This window comes from Lipotes vexillifer, unplaced genomic scaffold (assembly GCF_000442215.2).
Source record: "Lipotes vexillifer unplaced genomic scaffold, Lipotes_vexillifer_v1.1 scaffold4, whole genome shotgun sequence".
In the NCBI taxonomy this organism is placed as follows: domain Eukaryota; kingdom Metazoa; phylum Chordata; class Mammalia; order Artiodactyla; family Lipotidae; genus Lipotes; species Lipotes vexillifer.
In genome coordinates this window covers 1,322,257-1,331,466 of record NW_006785876.1, presented here as the reverse complement: position 1 = coordinate 1,331,466, position 9,210 = coordinate 1,322,257, and positions in this window count along the sequence as shown.

Genomic DNA, 9,210 nt, shown 5'->3' with positions numbered 1-9,210 from the left:
TCCCATGTGCATGCCTGTCAAGTGGCCGGGCCCATGGGCAGGACACGGCCTCCTGGAACCAGATGTGGCGGACACCCCCGACGGTCCATGGATGCATCAACGGCCTTAATCCACGTGTGCAATCCCTCTTTGGTCTCTCCGGGAGGGAGAGCCAAATAGCTCCCCGGGAGGGAGAACTGCAGTGCCCTGTACCCAGGGCAGCAGATCCCCGACCCTTCACCCACCTGCCTGCACCCTCGGTGGCCGAGAGACCACTGACCTCCAACTGGAACACCTGGGTAAGAGAGAACGGGAGGGACGGAGAGCCTTCTTGCACATCTGCGGCTGGGTGGTGAGTGTGCAGTAGAACTAAGCCTGAGGCCACCTGGGCCCCTGTGCCACTCCCTCTGGGCTCCCACCGCTGGCACCACTGGGTGCAGGACTGCAAAGCCAAAGGATAAATGTGCCCCATCTTCTTGCAACATCCATTAGACTTCAAAGAATGTGAGGAAGATAAGAACATTGTTGTATTAAACACAGATATGATGGAATAGAATGAAACATTTATATGTGGGTTTTAGATAGAAGGCTTGAGATCCTACTAGGGCATCGGGTAGGCTATTTTGAGCCAAGGCCCTTGGGGGGAAGGTGATCTGGCCCCTTTGGGTGCCATTTTGGTGGAAAATTTTGAGAAAGATCAACGCTATCTAACACCCACAGTCCTGAGGACAGTCTCCGCCAACAGTAGCTGCCAGGTGTCACCTAGATGAGCTTCCTTCAGGGCCGACAATGTCAGGGACCGTGGAAATGTTGGCTGAAGTTCGCCTTCCCAGCGCCAGCCGGTGACCAGCAAACCATCCCCGTTATGTCTCCCTCTGGATGAAGCGCGGGCCAGTTCTCTCTGGCCCCAGGCTCCCACTGAGGACGGAGCCAGAGGATCCCGGGGGGGCTTCTCTCAGCTGTCAGCAGCAGGGGCGGGAGGGCAGTCGGCCAGACCTCGCCCCATGGGTTTGGACTCTGGTTTCACCGAGGTGCCCGATTCTGCCACCTTTGCTCCCTGGTCAATGAGTAGCAGAGTGGTTCTCGGATGGAACCGGGGACCAAAGGGCAGGGCAGGAATGGAAATGTTGTGGGATGACTGGGGGAGACAGACGAGGAAAGGGTTGCAGGCATTGGTGGTCTGACTGGGAGAGGGGAAAGGAAAGAGGAGGAAGGAATACAGGAGAGAGATGAGAGACTTCATGTCTGAGCATCTTCCTCTGATGTGAGAGGAACCCCAAGAGGGGACACCAGGCACCTAGTCTGTTCCGGACAATGGGTCCAACTGTACCTCTGAAGAGGCACCCAGTGACCTGTGGCTACAGGGGACAGAAAATGAGAGCTGGTCACTCCTCCCAGGAGGCCCCTGATAGGAGGGGGAGACACAGCCCTGCCCTCAGGGAGCCCCAGTCTGAGGGGAAATAGAGCCGTGTCCCCAGGAAGCCTGGGTCTGACAGGGAGACCCTGGCTGTGCCCTCCAAGAGCCCGTAGTCTGAGAGGGGTACCTCAATAGGGCCCTTGCCCATCTCACCACAGGTATTTCTGTGGCGTTCCCCTGAACTCCTGTAAACAGAATTGGGAAATCCCAGGAACTGCAATGCATTTAATCACCCTCATTTACTGTCCTTCCCTGGGTGACTCAGCGGTAGGAAAATCACTGCTGAGTGAACCCGGAATGAAATCCGAAAGGGAGAGTGATGAGAGAGTCTGCTATTGGCACAGCTCCTGCAGCTGCCTGCCGCCTCCATGCCAGGGACTGCTCTCAGCCGGTCACCGGCAGCCACTGAAGCTGCTAACGGGGCCAATTGTGTGGGGTGGGGGCAGGAGGACGTCCAGCCCCTGGGGACTAAGGCTAGGCCCCAAATCCAGGCAGGGACCAGTGCACAGCAGTGGAAGTCTGGGGGGTCTGAGGGGAATCACTCACTGCCTAGGGCTTCTGACCTCTGCCCTTTCAGACAGACACCAAGTCCCCTCAGCTGGAAGAGCCTCCCTTTCCCTCCAGGGTGCCACATCCTGCTCTTCTTCAGCCTCATCTGGCTCCTCAGAGCTGCCACCACGCCCTCTGTCTGGGCCCCCTTGCTATCCCCTGACTGATTTGGCGTAGGTGGGAGTTTGTGTCTTTTCTTCTTATCTTAGACCCTCAAGCCTCGAGAATAGGTGTTTTAACTGCAGCATGATGGGCTCAGTCCTTAGGAAAACATGAATGAACAAATGAAACTAGAACCCAGCCTGTTTTCTCGGCAGAAGCAAGAGGTCAGGGAGCGCCCAGCCCTACTGCCTTTCCCTGGGAAGGGGGAAGGAGACCTCCCTGAGCTGAAGGGGCCTTAGAAATTTCCTGAAACTGAGATCCTGAAAGGGGAAGGGCCCTGCACCAGGGTCCACTGTATCCATCCCTCTGCCTGACACTCCAGCCCTGTCCCTGGACCCTGGGCTCTGGACCAGGCTGACACCCAGAGAGAGACACGCTGTGCTGTTCTCACTCCCGCGGGTAGGGCGGTGTGGCCGCGGCAGTGGCTGACCAGCTCCACCCAGTGTAGGCACATTTCATCACCTAGAAAGTCTGGCCAAAGCTTGCAGCTTCTGAGGCCCAGTGAAAGCTGTGCTTTGCATATACCAGGGCACCCGGTCCCCATTCCAAATTTTCTGCAAGCCCCTGGGACATTCCAGCCCTAGCCGGCAGCGAGGGCAGGGCTGCCTGGGTAAACTTCACCTGCCAAGGCAGCTCCTGGAGTCACTGCAGCCTGGGGGTTCTGGCACAGACTACTCTGGAGGAGTCCTGCCCAGTTTTCATCTGCCCTCCAATGGTAACAGTGTTTGGAGATGATCATAAAAATTACTATTCTAATACCGAATCACTATGTTGTGTAACAGGAATTAACATAGTGTTGTAGGTTTAATTACCCTTCAAAAACAAACTCATAGAGGGACTTCCCTGGCAGTCCAGTGGTTAGGACCCTGTGCTTCCACTGCAAGGGGCACAGGTTGTTTCTTTTTTTTTAAATAAATTTATTTATTTATTTTTGGCTGCATTGCGTCTTCGTTACTGCGCGCAGGCTTTTCTCTAGTTGCGTCGAGCGGGGGGTTACTCTTCGTTTCTGCACATGGGCTTCTCATTGCAGTGGCTTCTCTTGTTGCGGAGCACGGGCTCTAGGCACGCGGGCTTCAGTAGCTGTGGCACGCAGGCTCAGTAGTTGTGATGCATGGGCTTAGTTGCTCCGCGGCATGTGGGATCTTCCTGGACCAGGGCTCGAACCTGTGTCCCCTGCATTGGCAGGCGGATTCTTAACCACTGAGCCACCAGGGAAGTCCGGGGCCACAGGTTTGATCCCTGGTCGGAGAACGAAGATCCCACAAGCCTCACGGTGTGGGAAAAAAAAAAAACTCATAGAAAAAGAGATCAAATTTGTGGTTACCAGAGGTGGGGGGTTGGGGGATGGGGAATTGGATGAGTCAAAAGGTACAAACTTCCAGTTATAAGATAAATAAGTACTAGGGATGTGATGTACACCATGAGGAATATAATGAACACCGCTGTCTGTTATATATGGAAGTTAAGAGAGTAAAACCTAAGAGTTCTCATCACAAGGAAAAAAATTTTTTTTCTATTTCTTTTATTTTGTATCTATGTGACATGATGGATTTTCACTAAACTTACTGTGATAAGTATGTAAGTCAAGTCACTATGCTGCACACCTCAAACTTACACAATGCTGTATGTCGGTTATAACTCAGTAAAACTGGAAGAAGAAAAAAATTGCTTTTCTAATTTACTCTGCCCATCACTACACATATATTTCCTCACCTAAGTCTCTTAACAGTTCAGTGAGGTAGTAGTTACTATGTTATTACCCCCATTTTACAGGATGAGGACATTGGGGTGCTAAGAGGCACAGTGACTTGTCCAGGTGGCATAGCTGGTAAGTGGTGGAGCTGGGACTGCCCTGCTCCAAAGCCTAGCGTTATATCACCGCACTGCCAGTGACGCAGCTTCCGCAGCACCCCTCCCAACCTCTCAAACTCCTTCCTAGGAGAAGGGCACCCAGAACCCTGAGAGCAGGAAACAATGGCTGCAGGTGCAGGGGGAGTGGGCAGTGGTGGGGCCCCTCTGCTTCACAGAAGTGTATATACTGGAAACTCATCTGGACTGTCCCCTAGGCCCACCTTCACCTTCTGGGAAGGGGAGGGGGCAGGAACTAGCATTTGACATCAGGGAAGCACCTACTGCCAGCCCTGGGTTGGGCACTTGTATGATGATATTTGACCCAGGGCAGGGCAGGTAATTTCAAAGTTCTTTGGTGTTTGAACGAGCTGTATTTGTAGGACTGGTGCCCTGAGCGTGACAGCTTCTACAGAGGGGTTCCAGGGCTCTGCCCTTAAATCTTTCCTGCTTGGTACTGTCATTAGAGCCCACCCACCGCCCACCTACTGAGTTTCTAGAGAGGATCATGGAGGAGGAGGTTAATGAACGCTGTGGAAGACAGAATCCAGAGGGCAGTCTCCCCGGTGAATGATGAGTCGGTGTTATTCAATGTTCCTAGAACAGCCACTGAAGCCCTACTGTGTGCTAGGCCCTAGGGAACAAAAGGGACAATGACAGGTCACTGCCCTTGATGCAGGTGGGGGGTCGAGTGGAGCTGCAGGAACCATTGCCAGATTCAGAGGGCTGCCCAGCCCCCAGGATGGAATGATTAGCCTGGGGGTGGGGTGGGGAAAAGGGTTTCCTGGAGAAATGCTTATCTGAACTAAGCTTTGAAAGGCAAATCAGAATAATAGGCCTTCCTGCCCAGATAACCACAGGATTAGTGTGAAAATCAAATGAGACAATGGAGAGAGAAGGTACCTTGTGACCTGATTTTTAAAAAGACAAAACAGTTTCAAGGTCCCTGTTATGCTTCCACAAGTGAGGAAACTGAGGCTTCTGATTCTAGCACTAGGTTTTGGATCCTCTACACTGACTTCTCCAGAGAGTGAATTCCATCGTAAAACTGGTTTTCTTAGTATCCTGTTTTATGAATGGTAATACAGAGTGGCAGTCTTTTACACTATAGTATAAATTAGCAGTCAGCCTGCATTGCAAAGAGACAGCAAAGAACAGGGCTGTGAGGTAAATGTAAAGTGGAGAGGGAGGTGGGGTATGAAAAGGGACAATTGGAATGTGTAAGGCTTGAGTGGAGGAGGGCTATTAAAAACCCCAGATGATGAGGGACAAGAAGCGAAGAGATAGCTCAGGAAAGAGAGTGAGAGTGCCAAACACAAACTTTACCAGATTATCAAAGGGCTCCGTGTCCAGACTCTTCTTCTTTGGGATGAGAAGCTGAGCCTGGTATTAAATTGTATACCCTCTCTGAGCTTCCAGCTCATCCGAGCACTGCCCTGGGAGCAAACCAGTCCTCTATCTCCACTTTCCTTCCTTGTGTAGAAGGGAAGAATAAGTGAGAATCTGAGATGATCATTCAGGCTTCCTGGGCCACCCTGACTCCCATCCTGAATGGGGTTTAAAGAGCCTTGCTGGATTTCTTTCACCTGTTGGCTAGAAACCATATGCTCCAGTGGATTCTCATTCATTATGTGAAAATGCTGAGTCTAGAACCTCACCTTCAAGTTAAATGGATAATACATTTTTTTTAAATATATGATGACTTCCTTCACTCCACCCTCCATCCACCTACATCGTCAAGCCATGGAGAACAAACTCAGAGAAAACAAAAAAAGTATAAAGAAAAAACTTAAAATTACCCATTATCCCACTCCCTAAGTGAAAAAAAAGATGGTTAACACTTTGATGTATTTCCTTCCAGTCTTTATTCCATATGTACACGTGTGTATTCCACAGAGCACCAGACCATGTAAAGGCTTTCTTTACCTGCCTCCTAGGAGAAGGGAACAGTCTCCTTTCTAAAAAGCCCCAGAAAGGCAGGTCTGTGGATCATTGTGGTGGATCCCAGGTACCAAATCATTTGCATATATTGATCCTTCAGGCTGATTTACATGAACATCCCTGGGACTTTGACCAAACCCTAATCCTGTAAATACAGAGGCCTTCTACTTCCCACACTCCCCACCAAGCTCTGCCTGGGGCTGGAAACTTGAGGATTCTTGTACTTGCCTCTTCCAGCTTGTCCCTGGCTCCCAGGGAGCTTAGCCTTGGCTCCCAGGGAGCTTGGCCCAGCTCATGCCTGTGTTTGCTGTGGCCTCGGAGCTGGGGTCCTCTTTTATTCTCAAAATGAATGGTCTCTGTCCCGACCTGGTCCATGCAAAGCAGTTAGGCCAGTCACCTCCAATCATGCCTTACGGCACTCGTGCCCATCAATTCCATCTTTTACAAGGTTGTGATGGGCAAACTATGGGCATTAGTTGTTGATACTAGTAGCTGCCACTCTACTCAGGGCTAAACACTGTAGTGCGCTCTTTACATTGTGGTTTCATCTAAACCTCACAGCCCCTATAACAGGACATTCCTAGATCCCACTTTACAGATGGGGGAGGTGAGGCTCAGTGATTTGCCTGAGGATACCTGGTGCAACAGTCCAAAGCCATTGAGCCTCCCACTGCTCTCCTCTGCCCCAATTATGCCCAGTGAAAAACATGTACAGGTGGAAATGATTGCTTATCCAAGGTAAGACTGGGTTGCCACACCACTCTGATATCATTCCCACCAAAAGCAAAAGATCAGGCCTTTTCATGAACCCGAGTGACCTTATCTCATCTAAAAGCATAAATTCCATGAGACCATTTAAACCGTGGAAACAGCTCTGTTGCCTCCATTACTGCCTACAAGTGTGCCTTGGGAACCTCAGTTTGGAGACATCTAGCAAGGTCAGCATATCTAGTCACTGGATTCCCACCAGGTGTTCAGACATTTGGGGATCTCTTCGCCATTCAGTCAGTCCTTGGTGATTTATTGAGCATCTATGTTTGCCAGGCATTACGTCCAGGACTGGGCATGAGGTACTCCCAGGGGCATGTGTGCTTTACTTTGTAATCTGGATGCCCCTGTTCACCAGGCAGTTTCACCAGGAAGCAGCTGCCGAGATGAAGATAGGCATGGGAAAAAGTCCCTTGGGAGTCACTTCAGTGAAACGAAACAGGATTGGGCAGATCTGACAGTTCTCTACCAGAGCAAAGTTTCTCTTGAGCAAAGATTGCCCAGGGGAGGAGCCCGGCCTGAGCTGGGCAGAAATGACCAGGCCCTAGAACCACTGCTGTGCTCAGACCCGGCCGGCCCTCAAAGGCCAAGACTAGAGACAGGTGAGTGAGGTGTCTCAGGCAAAAAGTAAAAGGTGTTTGCATGGTCCTGAGAGCCAGTACCTCCTTACATTTTGTGTCCTAGATGCCTTGCTCTCCTCACCCTAGGCTCCGCACTGGGGACCAGGAAAAGGCTAAGAACTGAACTTGTCAGCTCACTACACTCCTTGCAACAGGCAGCAAGTCCTTTCTTGAAGGGAGGTCTGCAGGCACGTCTCTGTGTCTGCCGCTTTCTTCCTCTCAACAAATATTTACTGAGCACCTCCTGGGTGCCAGGCTTTGGGGATGTGCAATGAGCAAATCAGACCAGGCTCTGCCCTGGGGACCTTCCAGTCTAGCACGTCTCCCTGCACGAACCTGGTTATGTGCCCAGATTCCTTATTCTGGGGTCAGGGTGGCCACCAGCCAGGAACAGAGCCGACCTATAGCTCAGCACACGAAAGGTACGTGCACGCACGCAGAATCAAGGGGCTCCAGAAGGGTGGGGAAGATTTTCAAAGAAGCTGCAGCTTCAGGAGAAAGATGAGAGAAGCAAAGAGGAAGGAAGGGGCTTCAGGGCAAGTGGCCCAACAGGTAAGCAGAAAACCCTGGTGGGAGAAAGGGAAATTGAGTTGAAGGCCGAGCCTGTGCCTGGTGGGGCATGTCCCTGCAGGAATGAGTAAGGAGCAGGTGACAGGGAGGGGACTCATGCAATCCTTGGCTGACAGCTGGGCTCAGGGCCAGGAAGGAAAAATTTTTTGCTTCCTTAGGAGCTAGGGGGTGGAGGGAGATGAAAGGAGCCTGAAGGAAGTCCACAGACCAAGAACGCTGGCTGGGAGAGCCTTTCAAAAGGAAGGAGCAGGCTGGCAAGGGGAGGGCAGGGGCCTGAGAGCCAGCTGAGCCCGGGGCAGGGCACCTGCCACTTCTATCAGTCATCACTGACTGGGAGCCACATGCAAATAGTTCATTTGAATAATAATAAGAAGTAGCAGTAACATTTGTGTAGCTTCATAATATCCCCAGGGCCCCCCACCCATACTGAGTCTGTTTTCCAGGCCAGAAACCTGGGAGGCATGCTAGGCTCTTCTCTCTCCTTCACCCACTCAGTCCTCGGCCCCCAAGACCAGTCTACCTTTAGAAGACTCTGTGATTCCTGTCCTTTCCTATCCCCTTGGCCTCCACCCTTGCCCGGACCACCCTCCCCTCCCTCCCCTGGTGTTAACAGTCTCACCTGCCTGGCTCCCATCTCCCTGCCCCCTCACATCTATCCCGTTTGCTATGAAATTTATCACAGCACTCTCTTGCCTAAACCCCATTGTCCTCAAGACAAAGCCCCGTATTCTTCCTTTGGCCTTCAAGTACGACCCCTACTCTGCTTTGCAGCCACCTCTGCTCCCCTTCTGCAACTCTACCCTGCAGCTCTGTCATCCTCAAACTCACCCCCATGCCCCAGCCACACACATATACCCCCCCAGTGCTCTCTTGCCTCTGGGTCTCCCTTTTTTCTAGTTATGGCAAGTAGGGGCTACTCTTCATTGCGGTTCCCGGGCTTCTCATTGGGTGGCTTCTCTTGCTGCAGAAGAGAAGGGTTCTAGGCGTGCAGGCTTCAGTAGTTGTGGCACTCAGGCTCAGTAGTTGTGGCTCACGAGCTCTAGAGCATAGGCTCAGTAGTTGTGGTGCATGGGCTTAGTTGCTCCGCGGCATGTGGGATCTGCCCGGACCAGGGCTCGAACCCATGTCCCCTGCACTGGCAGGCAGATTCTTAACCACTGCACCACCAGGGAAGTCCCGGGTGTATTGGTTTTATAAAGGGAAAAGAAAAAGTGAAAAAACGAAAGAAGGAAGGGAGAGAGGGAGAGACAGAGAGACAGAGACAGGGAGAAAGAAAGAAAGAAAGAAAGAAAGAAAGAAAGAAAGGAAGGAAGGAAGGAAGGAAGGAAGGAAGGAAGGAAGGAAGAAAGAAAGGAA